Here is a 14478-nt window from a genome sequence, read left to right as displayed (position 1 = left end):
AAGCAGTTCAATATGATAAACGATATAATTCAATAAAACAAGTTCATAATCAATGATAGTTAAACACTGGAGTAAAAACATAAGGAGGCTTATGGATGTCTCAAGGGGATTTCAGGGTATGTATAAGAAATGGTTTTCAATTCGTACCAGCATTCGGTATTAGGTCAGAAATGATTTTTCAAAGTATAGTTCTTTGATGTTATAAAGAATGGTTACAGTATAAAAGTTTCTGTGTTTTCAAACAGTTTTGTTTCAGTGTTTGGTGTTTGGTAGTTATACCTTTGGGAAATAGTATCATATTTGTGTGGTTTGGTGTCTAAGGATCAACAAAGGATGGTTTACAAAGAACAAGGCTTACGGCTCAAGATCAAGTAAAAATCAGGGATTCAAGGGTAAATAGTTTAATGCACTTGCAATGTAACCAAGAGTTATTTTGAATAAGAGCGACATTTTATGAAACAGTTCGAAAATAATTGTGATATATCTTGAGGAAAAGTTTGGAAGTACTTGCCTTACAAGGCTTTACAACTACTACTGATCAATTCTGGGCCGACTCTGCCGCTTAGGCTTTTACGTCCAACCACTATATCACTCTGGATTCGACCTCAACACTCAAGTCCTTTGATTGGGACCTTCCTGAGCTTTTCGACTCACCATCAACTATCTTTCGTCCAATTCCAATTTTCGGGCATTCCGACTAGAACCTACAAGGTCGAAACATCCTAACTTAGACATTCGATTATGCTTGACATATCCTCGCTAACAGTCTACCCGAATGTTAACAAAATCCGACTCGTAACATACTTCATATAATAATACACGTATCACTTAGGGTTCACGTTCTCGAAAATCGGTCCAGTGTTCGTTTTCGGAAAATACTTATACTCTTTATTTTACGAAATCAGGTTTATCGATTTAGAAAAATATTTCAACACATTATACAATCAAGTTTCATATAAAACACGCACATATATATAGCCTCTCGACGTCCCGATATTCATCGGATACGTTTCTGTGTTTGCGTAATTCAGTTTTCCTAAAATCGGATAGCATTTCCTTCGTTTATCGGACTACCCGTCGAATACAATCGACGTCAATTCACCACAACAATCCATAATTACAACAATCAACATCCATAATTTTCCCGACCACCAATTCAGTACTATTTTTAATTATTATTCGCATTTTAAATTTATTTAATTATTAAGTTAGGACTCAGAATATAATCATCACGGTCCACCGTCGGCTCGCCGAGGCTCATCGCCGACGGCGGCGAAAATTCGCGGGTACCCGAAATATTCGAGTGTCCGACACAAAATTCACCAATTAAATTTACTAATTTTCTGCACGCAACAATACATTTCACAAACATCACTCAAATATTTTCTGCAGAAAATAGTTAAATAATATTTATAAATCAAAATAGCCGAACAAAAGTAACACAGGACACGGCAGATGTGCGCTACACGCGCCGCTGCTCAGACCCCAATCGGAAACATACACACATAAGCCTCACAACCCACAACACAGCTTGCCGCACATATATACACGTATGTATATAAACATACACGGTAACGAGCAGAGCAGGGAAAGGCACCCACCAGAATCACGCCGGAGTTCGAAACGACCGGAAAGGAGGAACATGGCGGTGCAACACTGCCATCATCGGAGATAGGCACAACAGGAAACAAAAGGAACAACACCACCTGAGAGCGCCAAGGCGCGGCGAAAAATCGCCGGAAATCGGCACACCAACAGTGAAATGGGGAGGAGAAGCGGGACTAAAAGAAATGGGGCAGTTGATGTTTATTTAGGTATTTCCTGTCTAAAGAAACAGGATTCGAGTAATACACTGAGCCTAACACGTGTCCATTAAATGGACATTTATTCTTCTGTTCCAGCTAAAATTCCGAATTTAACGCGCAATTACACAGATATCGATAAAATTTGCGGATAAAAATAAGTAGGATAGATTCTAAAATATTTTTAAAATATCCGACATATCCAAAAATTAATAAAATAAAACTTCCGTAGTTTTTAAATCATTTTTAAAACGCAACTCATATCCGCATTTCACAATTAACGAACCGAGCTGCACTTAAAACAATTTCATAAAATTATGAGAGTAGTCTTGAAATGTTATAAATATCCCGAAGTAAATAAAAACATGAATTTCGAAATTTTAAAATAATTTTCGAAACACAATTTATACCCGTTTTTCAACAATTAACGAAACCACGCGCGGGTAAAATTAATACTAAAAATTTCCAAAAGAATTTCAAAATTCTCGAAATATCCCCAACTTAAATAAATATGAGTTTCATAATGTTTGAGGAATTCTGGAATTAAATATAAATTTTACAAGTAAATACAATCAGAAAATCACACAGGGTTAAATAATTAATGAAATATTGATTTCTAAATTTTATAAAATCCTAAAAATAAATATTGTAATTGTAATATCACAAAAACAATTTTTAGAGACATTCTAAATATTTATGCAAATAAATTTGCACTAAATTCACTTTTAAAGTGCAAATAATTCAATATACTCAATAATTAACTACACGAACCACCTTGTACATCATAAATCACACACAAATAATAATAAAACAATATCGAGCTGACAAAAACTATACACAGACTTTATTTATTTAACACTTCCACAATTACATATTTAAATAATTCAAAAATACACGGGTCGTTATAACTAACCCAGTCAGGGATGCACTAAGAATCAAGGGAATCTACTCCAATGAGGAATACGTCTCCGAGAACGAGAAATTGCGATTTTCCTGTGAAATATGTTATTCAGAATACGGATATGGTGATGTGAATGATTATCGTGGATACTTTATGCGGTAAAGTATTGAAAGATATGAGAGCAACTTGATTATTTAGCTCTCAAGGTTTTGTTGATAAGATTAATTACCCTGTTAAATTGATAAAATTGTGATTAAAGTACTAGCAAGTCAAGAACGTGTAGTTGTTAAATAAGTGAGTACCAATGGTGGGATTGATATTCCTGGCAATAAGTTTGTGAGGAATTGATATTATTTAAGATAGGAGAATTTGACGTTACTCTACGAAATGGATTAATTATTTAAGCTCGATGCCTAGACAGACCGTTGTGAGGGAAGATAGTTCTGAAGATGCCAAATGAGAATGTGACAAGGTTCAGAAGATGAAGGAAGGTAACGAATTTGTTAACGATGATTTAAGCCAAGAAGTTACGGTGATCAAAAGGTAAGCACCATGGTGATTATGAATAGAAGTCCGGAGTAAACAGAATTTGAAGGTTTTATAGTAATTAATGAATTTCAAGATATGTTTCCAGACGAATTACCAACATTTCCTCCAGATAGAGAAATTGAGTTCATGATTGATTTAGCATCTGAAATGAAACAAGCGTCCAAGGCCCTACACTAGCGCCGGTCAAAATGAAGGAGTTAGCAAAGTAGAGGCAAGAAATGCTAGAAGAAGAAGTGATTAGATCTAGTGTACCCCATAAGGTGCACCGATATTAAGTGTTAATAAGAAAGATAAAAGTGTGAGATTATGCGTCGACTAGTGAAAGCCCAACAAGTTTACTATCAAGAGTAAGTATCTATTACCTCGACCCAATAATTTGTTTGATCAAATGAAAGAAGCAAAGTACTTTTATAAGATAGATTTAAGACTTGGTATTTCACCAATTGAAGATTGAACCTATGGATATATCAAAGATAATTTTTACAACTAAGTACTGCTCTCGTATTGTCATTTGGATTAACCAATATACCAGTAATATTTGAACCGGATGGACAGAACCTTTAAGGAATATCTGGATAAGCTGTAGTCGTGATACTTAAAGTCAACGGAGGACCATGCAAAGCATTTAATGATAACTGGGAAGTTGGAGAAGAAAGAAATTGTATGAAATATAATTCTGAGCATAAATAATCAATGTAGAGAAGATCAAAAGAGATTCAGCAGAAATTAAAGTTACTATGAATGAAAAGAGACCAGAAACACCAACAAAAGTAATAAGTTTTTATCATGGGTCGGTTACTATCGGAAATTTGGGCAAAATTTCTTGAAAGTTGCAATATCTTGGACGAAGCTAACCAGAAAAAGCAAGAAGTTTATATGAAGTAGAAAAGGGTGAAGAAAGTTTTACGGAATTAAATGAAAGAATGTTTACAGTACCTGCTTTATTATTTTGAAAGTATCAAGGAGATTTGGTAGTTTATAGTGATGCTTCTCATAAGGGAATAGGATGTGTGTTGATACAGCATAATAAAGTTATTGTATATGCACCCAGACAACCGAAACCTTATGAGCAGAAGTATTCTACTCACGATTGGGACTAACAGTAGTAATATTTGTTTTGAAAGATTGGGAAACATGATATGTATTGAGAAAAGTATAAGATCTATGCGGACCATAAAAGTTTGAAATATGTACTCATGAGGAAAAGCAAATGTAGAGGCAGGCGATAAGCAAAAAGGAGAGAATGAACGTAGAAACTGTACCAGAAGAATTCTTTATGGAATCTTAGAAGTTGGAGTTGGAAGTCAGACATATAATTTCAAGGAAACAAGGATGGGTAGTATGACCTTTCAGTCAAAAATTGCTAAGAAAAGATAAGGAGATGGCAAAGGAAGATAATGGATCACGATATTAACAGTTAGTAAGAGGAAGATAATGCACCCAGAAGAATAATCATGATATTCCTAGATTTTCTTCTGGCACTTGGATCCTACAAGAAAAAGAATTAAGAAATGAGATTCCATAGGGAATTCACAATATAAAGTATTTAATCTATTGAAGAAATGCCAAGATATATAGAAATTTAAAGAAAAATAGTGATAACCAGGTATAAGAAAGGAATTTCAAAATAGATTGGAAAGTATTGGACATGTCAAAGAATTAAGGCGAAGTATCGGAGGCCTAGTGAACAAGGCAGACCAAGGAGTGGTTTTACAAGAAGCGAATCGTAAAGTGTACCAGTAATGTTAATGGAGAAAAGGAATGAAATTATGAGATCATGTACTGTTATCGGGAGTTGGACAAAACAACAAATAAGAATAAGTGACCCCTATAAAGAATTAATTACTTACGAGACCTAATTCAAGAAGTATGTTATATTTCAGGAATTAACTTAAGATCCGACCTGAGAACATATCAGAGATTACGATTAAAATAAGTTATGAGCATTGCAAGCTCTAGTGATATTATGTGAAATAACAAGTGTATCAGTTGACTATATGGATTAAGGATCATGGTGTATAAGGAGTACTTAGATAAATAAATCGTATTTATTGATAACAGCCTCAACTACTTAAAAAAATAAGAAAGTCTGCGTGAAATGCCAAAGGATTTTCCTCCAAAGATTAGAAGCAGAACAGCTATACGTTGAGTCTTCAAGGATGAAATTTCGACATAGGTTAACAAAAGATTCCGAATTAATCCATTAACAACTACCTAAGCAAAGCCGTATGATAACAGATGCCTTATGCCGACAGAAAGGATTGAATATAATTAAGACCACCGAGGAGTTAATAAACAAATTGGGAAGAGTGGAATCTGAATTTCAAATACTTAAAGGTGATAGTACGTGAATATATGAGATTACTTTTCAGCCTTAACTTATGAAAAGAGTAAGAGATGTATAAATGTTTGGAAACCAAGTTGAAAACGAGCACCGCCTATCATCCTTAAACGGAGAGTCAAAGTACGAAAGTGATTCAGGAAATGTAAGATATGTTGAGAGGTTGAGTTTTAAAGAAAACACTAGAATGATCATTTATCAGCAATGTCAGCTTTGGAATGCCACTTTACCGAGCTTCATGTGAACGCAAGTGTAGGTTCCCATTTTTATTGAGATAAAGTGGGAAAAAGAAAATTGTCAAATTCTAAGTTAATTCAGCACACCAAGAGCGTAGTAATATTGATTGAAGCAACTCGGAGTAGACAAAGAAAGAAGGCGAGATTGTATCGAGAGAGAATATGAGTATATAAATAGGACCAGTAGTGTTAGTAAAAGTGTCGTCTTGAAAGAGATTGGATATGTTTGAGTAGAAGGGACTAGTTAAGTCCTAAATTTAGTAAACCATTCGAGGTATTGATAAATATAGATAAAGTTGTTCATGAGTTGATGTTACCGTCACAACAGTATGTATATATAATGTGTTTTTCCTGTCAAGGTTAAGACGATAAGTATCTAATTCGAATCAAGAGACTGATCAGGAGCCAATGGGCTCTGGTCCAAGTTTGTTTTGCATATAGTGATCGATCTAAATTCTTGATCGTTAAAGGCAAGTCATTGAAAATGAGTGTATATCTATAGTAAGTACGTTTGAAATCCTCGAGTAGAAGAGTCTACTTGGAAACTAGAGTCAGATATGCTTGACAAATATCCTCACTTATTTAGTTAAACCAGATTCTGAGGACAAAATCTTTTAAAGGGGGGAAGGATATAACGACTCATGTATTTTTGAATTATTTAAATATGTAATTGTGGAATATTAATTAAATAAAATACGTGTCTTGGTTTTGGCAGCAGTATGTTGATATATACTATTTGTTTGTGATTTATTGGTGTAAAGGATTGGAATGTGTAGTTAAAGATTGAGTTATATTGTTCTGTTTTACTTTTAAAGGTGATTTTATTACAGTTTTAAATCCGTAAATATTTGGATTGTCTCTAAAATTAGTTTTATGATTTTATAATTTCAATAATTATTTTTGGGATTTTACAAAATTTAGAAATCAATATTTTATCAATTATTTAACCCTGTATGATTTTCTGATTACATTTAATTGTAAAATATGTATTTAATTCTAGAATTCTTCAAAAATTATGAAACTCATATTTATTGAAGTTTGGAATATTTCGAGAATTTTAAAATTATTTTGGAAATTTTCGGGATTAATTTCACCCGCGCGTGGTTTCGTTAATTGTTGAAAAGCGGGTATAAATTGCATTTCAAAAATTGTTTTAAAATTTCAAAATTTATATTTTTATTTACTTCGGGATATTTCTAACATTTTAAGACTATTTTCGTGAATTTCTGAATTTGTTTTAAGTGCAGCTCAGTTCGTTAATTGTAAAATACGGGTAAAAGTTTCATTTCGGAAATGCTTTAAAAATTATGAAAATTTTATTTTATTAGTTTCGGGATTTTTAGAATATTTTAAGACTCTTTTCATGTTTTTCTGAAACCGTTTTCAGTGTACCTTGGTTCGTTAGTTATCAAAGTGCGGAACAAAAAAATTAGTCCGTGCAGCAGGGATACGTGTCTCATTCTCGTGAAATTGGAGACGCGTTTCATTCTTTGGTTGGCGGGTTGCTGAATTTTGTTGTTTTAAAAATAAATAAAATGTAAACTAAATAAAACACAGAGCACACCTCTGTGAACCCCCTCTCCCCACCCTTCCTCTCCATTCACTCTCCTCTCTGTATCTCTCTACCTTCCCGAATTTCCCTCTCTCCCATTTTTATTTGCCAGTGTTTCTTTCGTTCATCTCTGTGATTTTTGCCTTTGGTTCCCTGGTAGTTCTCCCTGTGCCATCCTGTTGTTCGACCGTCCCTGTTGCGCCGGTTTATTCCGGTTTCTTTCTCTGCCGTACTTCGGTAACTGTCTGGTCGCCCCCTTTTTTGTTTCCCAATTGTTGGCCTGATTCAGCCCTGCATATATATATGTATCTATATCTGTGTGAGTACTGTGTGAACTGGGTTGTGTGCAACCTGTGTGTGTTGTGTATGTGTGTGTGAGTTACGCGCGGAGGCGCGTGTGTGACGGGGAGAGTGGCTTGTGTTGCTTTGCCTGTTGACTGATTCTGTTATAATCTGAAAATTGAATTTTTATTTATTTTGCAGGATTTATTTGATTACGGTTTCGTGATATCAGTAAATTTGTATGGAGTTATATTGCTAATCGGTGAAGTTCATGTTGGAACCCGAGTTAATCGGATGCCCGCGGATTTTACCGTCGTTCGCGATGAATTTCGACGAGCGGACGGTGGACAATAATGATGTATATCCGAGTCCTAATATTTTAAAAGAAATAAATGTAAAAACGCGAATACTAATAATTAGTGGTTTAAATCAGTGATTGGATAATTGTTGCGATTGTTGTGTTTACGATTTGATGTCGATTGATGTTTCGACGGGTAGTCCGATAAACAAAGGAGACCTTGCCCGATTTCCGGGAAACTGAATTATGTAAATACGGGAACGTATCCAATGATTATCGGGACATCGACTGACTATATGTATATGTGTATATTTTATATACGAAACTTGGTTGTACGATGTAATAAAATATTTTGCCAAATGAAAATCCTGATTTCGTAAAATAAATTTGGTAAACTAAAGAGTATATATATATATATTCCGAAAACGAACATCGAACCGATCTTTGAGGTTGTGAACCCTATTTGTTGCGTGTGTTATTATAATATTCATAATTACGAGTCGGGTTTGAATATCGTTGGGTAAAAATTAGTATCGAAAATATGTCAAGCATACCTAGACGTCTAACGTAGGGTATTTCGACCCTGTAGGTTCTAGTCGGGAGATCGAAAGTGAACGTTGGACTAAAGATAATCTAGTGGTCAGTCGACGGGCTCAGTAGAGTTCAACAGAAAAACCTGAGTGTCGAAGGTGAATCCAATGGGATCTTGTGATTGGACGTTAAAGCCTGAGCGATAGAGTCGGCTCAGAATTAATCAGTAATAGTTATAAAGCCCTGTAAGGCAAGTACTTCTAAACTTTTCTTCAAGATATATTGCCAATATCTTCGAACTGTTTCATAACATGTCACTACTATTCAAAATAACTCCTGTTTTATAATGCAAATGCTTTAAACTATTTAAATTTGACCCTGATTTCTCTTGATCTTGAGCTAAAAACCTTATTCTTAGTAAACCATCCTTGGTTGATCCTCAGATACCAAACCACACAAATATGATACTACACCCCAAATGTATAACTACCAAACACCAAACACTGGAACAAAATTGTTTGAAAACACAGAAACTTTTATATTCCAACCATTCTTTATAACATCAAAGAACTATACCTTGAAAAATCATTACTGGTCCAATACCTGATCCTTTACAAACTGGAAACCATTTCTTATATATACCCTGATATACCCTTGTGATACTTAAGAATTGCATTACGCTTTTATACCAATGCTTTATCGCTGTTGATCATGATCTTGCTTATTGAATTACATTGTTTGTTACAATAAATTGTTTTAGAATTGGATAGTTTTCTTTATATGGACCAGATTCGTGGTCAGACCAGATTCGTGGTCGAATTAGGCCAATGTGTGCCTTGGATCCGGTTCGTAGAGCAGAGCTGTGTGCTTCGCTCGGGGTTAGTGTGTGATTGATCAGCAGCCTAATCTTGGTTTTTAAAATTTAAAATGAATATCCAATTCTAATGATTAGTTAAAAAGAGAAACTTGATTCCTCTAAATCATTTCATTTGATTATTGCTTAACCTCAGTTATCCCTATTAAGACTTGCTGAGCTAGTTAGCTCACCCTTGCGATTCTTTTATATATTTTACAGTTGAAAATAATATGGATGATAGTGAAGTTCCTCAGTCCAAAGTACGGGCTGAGGTTCCAGTTGAGTTGGATCGAGCTAGCGAAGCTTCATGCGGTAGAGAGATAGTCAGATTGTAAGAATGATTTTATTATCAGTTGTAAGTTAAATTAGTTGGGATTTGGTACGTTGTAATAAAGATTAAGATTGTGGCTTGTTTTCATACTTTAACCTGTTGCGATCCGTGGATGTGTAAAGCAGGGTCATTGCAAATGGTATCTTATATACAGGTTCATATATTATGTATGTATTGTGGACCCCAAACTTCTGACTCGGGTTTGGAGGGCGCCACATTATATGCTGTTCTATACGCCCAAACAGCTTCATCAAGCTTCAAAGACCAATCCTTCCTTGATGGACATACCACTTTCCACAAAATGCGCTTGATATCTCTGTTAGATACCTCAGCTTGACCATTTGTCTATGGATGATAAGCCGTAGTAATGCGATGATTCACATTATACCTTTTCATCATAGCAGTGAACTTGTGATTGAAAAAATGCGACCTCTCATCACTGATTATGACTCTTGGAGTTCCAAACCTTGTGAATATCTGCTTGTGAAGAAAATTAAGCACCACTTTCATATCGTTCGTTGGCAATGCCTTAACTTCAACCCATTTCGACACATAATCTACTACCAACAAGATATATTGATTGTTACAAGATGAGACAAATGGCCCCATGAAGTCAATTCCCCAAAAATCGAAGAACTCAACCTCGAGAAGCAAATTAAGAGGAATCTCATCCTTTTTAGACATATTACCCACACGTTGACATCGATCACATTTCAAAACGAACTGATGAGCATCTTTAAACAAAGTTGGCCAAAAGAAACCTACTTGAAGAACACGAGCTGCTGTCTTTTCTCCACCATAATGTCCTCCATAAGCCGTTGAGTGGCAATCTCGTAAGATCCCCTTCCCCCATTTCGCTATAAGAAATACATCTCCTGATGATTTGGTCAGCTCCTTGGCGAAAAAGAAACGGCTCATCCCACATATACCACTTCACTTCATGAAGAAACTTCTTCCTTTGAGCATAAGATAAGTCGGGAGGCATGATATTACTCACAAGGTAGTTCACAATGTCTGCAAACCACAGCTCTTCTTCCTGCACTCCAAACAGCTGCTCGTCGGGAAAAGACTCATTTATCAATGTCTTATCTAATGAAGTCACATTAGGATTCTCTAAACGTGAAAGATGATCAGCAACTTGATTTTCAATTCCTTTTTTGTCCTTGATCTCTAGTTCAAATTCTTGGAGCAAAAGAACTCATCGAATCAATCTAGGCTTCGAGTCCTTCTTTGAGACGAGATATTGAATGGCGGCGTGATTAGTGAAAACTGTCACCTTAGTCCCAAGTAGATAATATCGAAATTTCTCTAAACCATAGATAATAGCCAAAAGTTCTTTCTCCGTAGTACTGTAATTCAGTTGAGCACCATTTAGGCTCTTACCAGCGTAGTAGACTACATGAAATATATTATTCTTTCTCTGCCCAAGAACTGCTCCAACTGCATAGTCACTTGCATCACACATCATCTCAAAAGACTCATTACAATCAAGTGCAGTTATGACAGGTGCCGTTATTAGACTCTTCTTCAATATCTCAAAAGCTGCAAGGCACTTGTCATCGAAATTAAAAGGAACATCTTTTTCTAAAAGACTGCACAAAGGCTTTGAAATTTTTGAGAAATCTTTGATGAAACACCTGTAGAAACCCGCATGACCAAGAAAACTGCGAATCCCCTTGATAGATATAGGTGGAGGAAGATTCTCAATAACCCCCACCTTGGCCTTGTCCACCTCTAGACCTTTATTAGAAACCTTGTGCCCGAGAATAATGTCTTGACACACCATAAAATGACATTTCTCCCAGTTGAGAATTAGATTGGTCTCAATACACCTCTTGAGAACGTGTCCCAGATTCTGCAAGCATTCATCAAAAGAATCACCAAAGACTGAGAGGTCGTACATGAACACCTCCACATTCTGGCCAATCATGTCAGAAAAGATGGCCATCATACATCTTTGAAATGTGGCTGGTGCACCACATAGACCAAAAGAAACTTGTCTGAAGGCGAAAGTAGCAAATGGACAAGTGAAGGTAGTCTTCTCCTGATCTTCTGGAGCGATACAAATCTGATTGTAACCCGAATAGCCATCCAGAAGACATTAATACTCATGACCGACCAACCTGTCAAACATCTGATCAATGAAGGGCAATGGAAAATGGTCCTTCCTAGTGGCTTTGTTCAGCTTCCGATAGTCCATGCAGACTCTCCATCCCGTGACTGTCCGTGTAGGAATAAGCTCATTCTTCTCATTTGCTACCACAGTAATTCCACCTTTCTTTGGTACACATTGAATCGGGCTTACCCATGAACTGTCAGAGATAGGTTATATGATCCATGTATCTAGCCACTTCAGAATTTCCTTCTTCACTACTTCCTTCATGATAGGACTAAGTCTTCGTTGCTGCTCGACTGTAGGCTTGCTACCTTCCTCTAGCAGAATTTTATGCATACAGTAAGAAGGGTTGATCCCCTTGATATCTGCTATAGTCCATCCAATTACCGACTTGAACTTTCTCAGAATCTTCAAAAGCTTTTCCTCATCACTACCTGAAAGGTGAGATGCAATAATAACAGGAAGAGTAGATGCATCACCTAAAAACGCATACCTCAAATGTTCAGGTAAAGGCTTAAGCTCAAGAGATGGAGCTTCCTCAATAGAAGGATTGAGGCGTTTAGGAGCTTTGTTCAATTCCTCCATTCCAAGAGATTCAAAAGGCATATCAATCTTCCCCTTCCAGGGAGAAGCATTCAAATATTGCAATTGTTCTTCACCTTCGTCATCTTCACTATCTGAATTCCCCAATAAGGCTTTTTCTAAGGCATCAGACCTTAGCAATTGATCAATTTCCGATATGACCACCGAATCGACCAACTCCACTTTTAAGCACTCCTCATTATCAGTAGGAAATTTCATAGCATTGAACACATTAAAAGTAACATCCTGATCCAGCACTCGCATTGTAAGCTCACCCTTCTACATATCGATCAAGGTTCGGCCAGTTGCTAAGAAAGGTCTTCCCAAGATTATGGGAATCTTCTTATCCTCCTCAAAATCAAGAATTACAAAATCAGCAGGGAAGATAAGTTTATCAACTTTGACCAAGACATCCTCCACAATACCTCGCGGATATGTAATAGAACGGTCAGCCAACTGCAAGGTCGTATAAGTTGGTTTAGGATCAGGTAAGTCCAACTGCTTGAAGATTAACAAGGGCATCAAATTGATGCTAGTTCCCAAGTCACATAAGCATCTATCAAAAAACACTTTTCCAATAGTACATGGAATAGTAAAGCTTTTCAGATCTTTAAGCTTTGGAGGCAACTTCTGTTGCAACAAAGCACTACATTCCTCCGTGAGAGTGACAATCTCTAAATCATCTAGCTTCACCTTCCGAGATAGAATACCTTTCATAAACTTTGCATAACTAGGCATCTGCTCGAGAGCCTCAGCGAAAGGTATTGATATGAAGTTTCTTGAACACCTCCAGAAACTTCTCAAATTGCTTGTCCAGCTTTTTCTTCTGTAGCCGCTTAGGAAAAGGAGGTGGAGGATAGATCTGTTTCTCCTCTGTATTACCCTCAGGTTGAGTGTGCTCAACAGTAGTCTTCCTTAGTTCCACTTCTTTATTCTGCTGCTTTGCTTCTTTTTCAGCCCCAGCTTCTTCAGTCAACTCTTGAGTTTGTTCAGGATTCGCAACCTTCTCAGACCTCAAAGTGATTGCCTTTACCTGCTCCTTAGCTTTTTTCTTTCCTGGCACTTCAGTGTCACTAGGCAATGTACCAAGTTGACGATTTAGCAAGGCATTGGCAATTTGCCCAATCTGATTTTCTAAGGTCTTGATAGAAACAACTTAACTCTTACACATAAGCTTTAACTCCTCTAATTCAGATTTTTCATTAGCTTGTTGCAGCTGGAGTTGTTGTCTTGGTGCATACTGTGGTTGTTGAAAACCAGGGGGGTTGTACTGCTTAGCTAGATACTGCTGATAAGGCTGTTGAGCCACATTCTGAGCATTGCTCCAACTGAAATTAGGATGATTGCGGTTGTTAGGATGATAGGTGGCTGGCACAGGTTGTTGCGATCGCTGGAAGTTGCTCACAAACTGAGCTGATTCACTATAAATTATGCATTGATAAGTCTCATGGGCACCAGCACAAAGCTCACAGACACTAGTGATTTGATTAACTCCATAATTAGACAAAGTGTCCACCTTCATTGTCAAATCCTTAAGTTGGGCAGCGATAGCAGTCACTGTGACCAACTCCAGAATTCCTGCTACTTTCCCTTGAGTCAGTCTCTGGGAAGGATTCTGGTACTCATTAGCAACTATCAGTTCAATAAGTTCATAAGCTTCATCGTAACTCTTAGCCCACAAGGCTCCTCCTAATGCTGCATCAAGCATGGGCCTAGAAGTAGGACCCAATCCACTGTAGAAGCAGTTAATAATCATCCAATCAGGCATGCCATGGTATGGGCACTTCCTTAGCATCTCCTTATATCGATCCTAAGCCTCACACAGAGATTTTCCAGTTTGCTGCGTGAACGGGGTAAGAGCATTCCTGATTGCAGCAGGCTTCGCCATGGGGAAGAGTTTAGTGAGAAACTTTTGAGCAAGATCTTCCCAAGTTGTGATAGACCCTGCTGGTAGAGAGTGTAACCAGCACTTAGCTTTTTCCCTCAGAGAGAATGGGAAGAGACATAGCTTGATAGCATCTTCAGTCACATCATTGAACTTGAAAGTGTCACAGATCTTGATGAAATCCCTGATGTGCATGTTGGGGTCTTCTGTAGGAGA

The 14478-nt window shown here is 36.7% G+C and overlaps 1 non-coding gene across 1 annotated transcript; it reads left to right on the top strand.

Moving 5' to 3' along the window:
* The first annotated feature begins 14143 nt into the window (after nucleotides 1–14143).
* Nucleotides 14144–14250, top strand: LOC141662655 (small nucleolar RNA R71). Its single transcript, XR_012550758.1, has one exon. It is a non-coding gene; the product is annotated as a small nucleolar RNA R71 (small nucleolar RNA).
* The last annotated feature ends 228 nt before the right edge of the window (nucleotides 14251–14478 follow it).

The sequence above is a fragment of the Apium graveolens genome, chromosome 5 (assembly GCF_009905375.1).
Source record: "Apium graveolens cultivar Ventura chromosome 5, ASM990537v1, whole genome shotgun sequence".
Taxonomy (NCBI): Eukaryota; Viridiplantae; Streptophyta; class Magnoliopsida; order Apiales; family Apiaceae; genus Apium; species Apium graveolens.
This window is presented reverse-complemented; position numbering and strand designations above follow the sequence as displayed.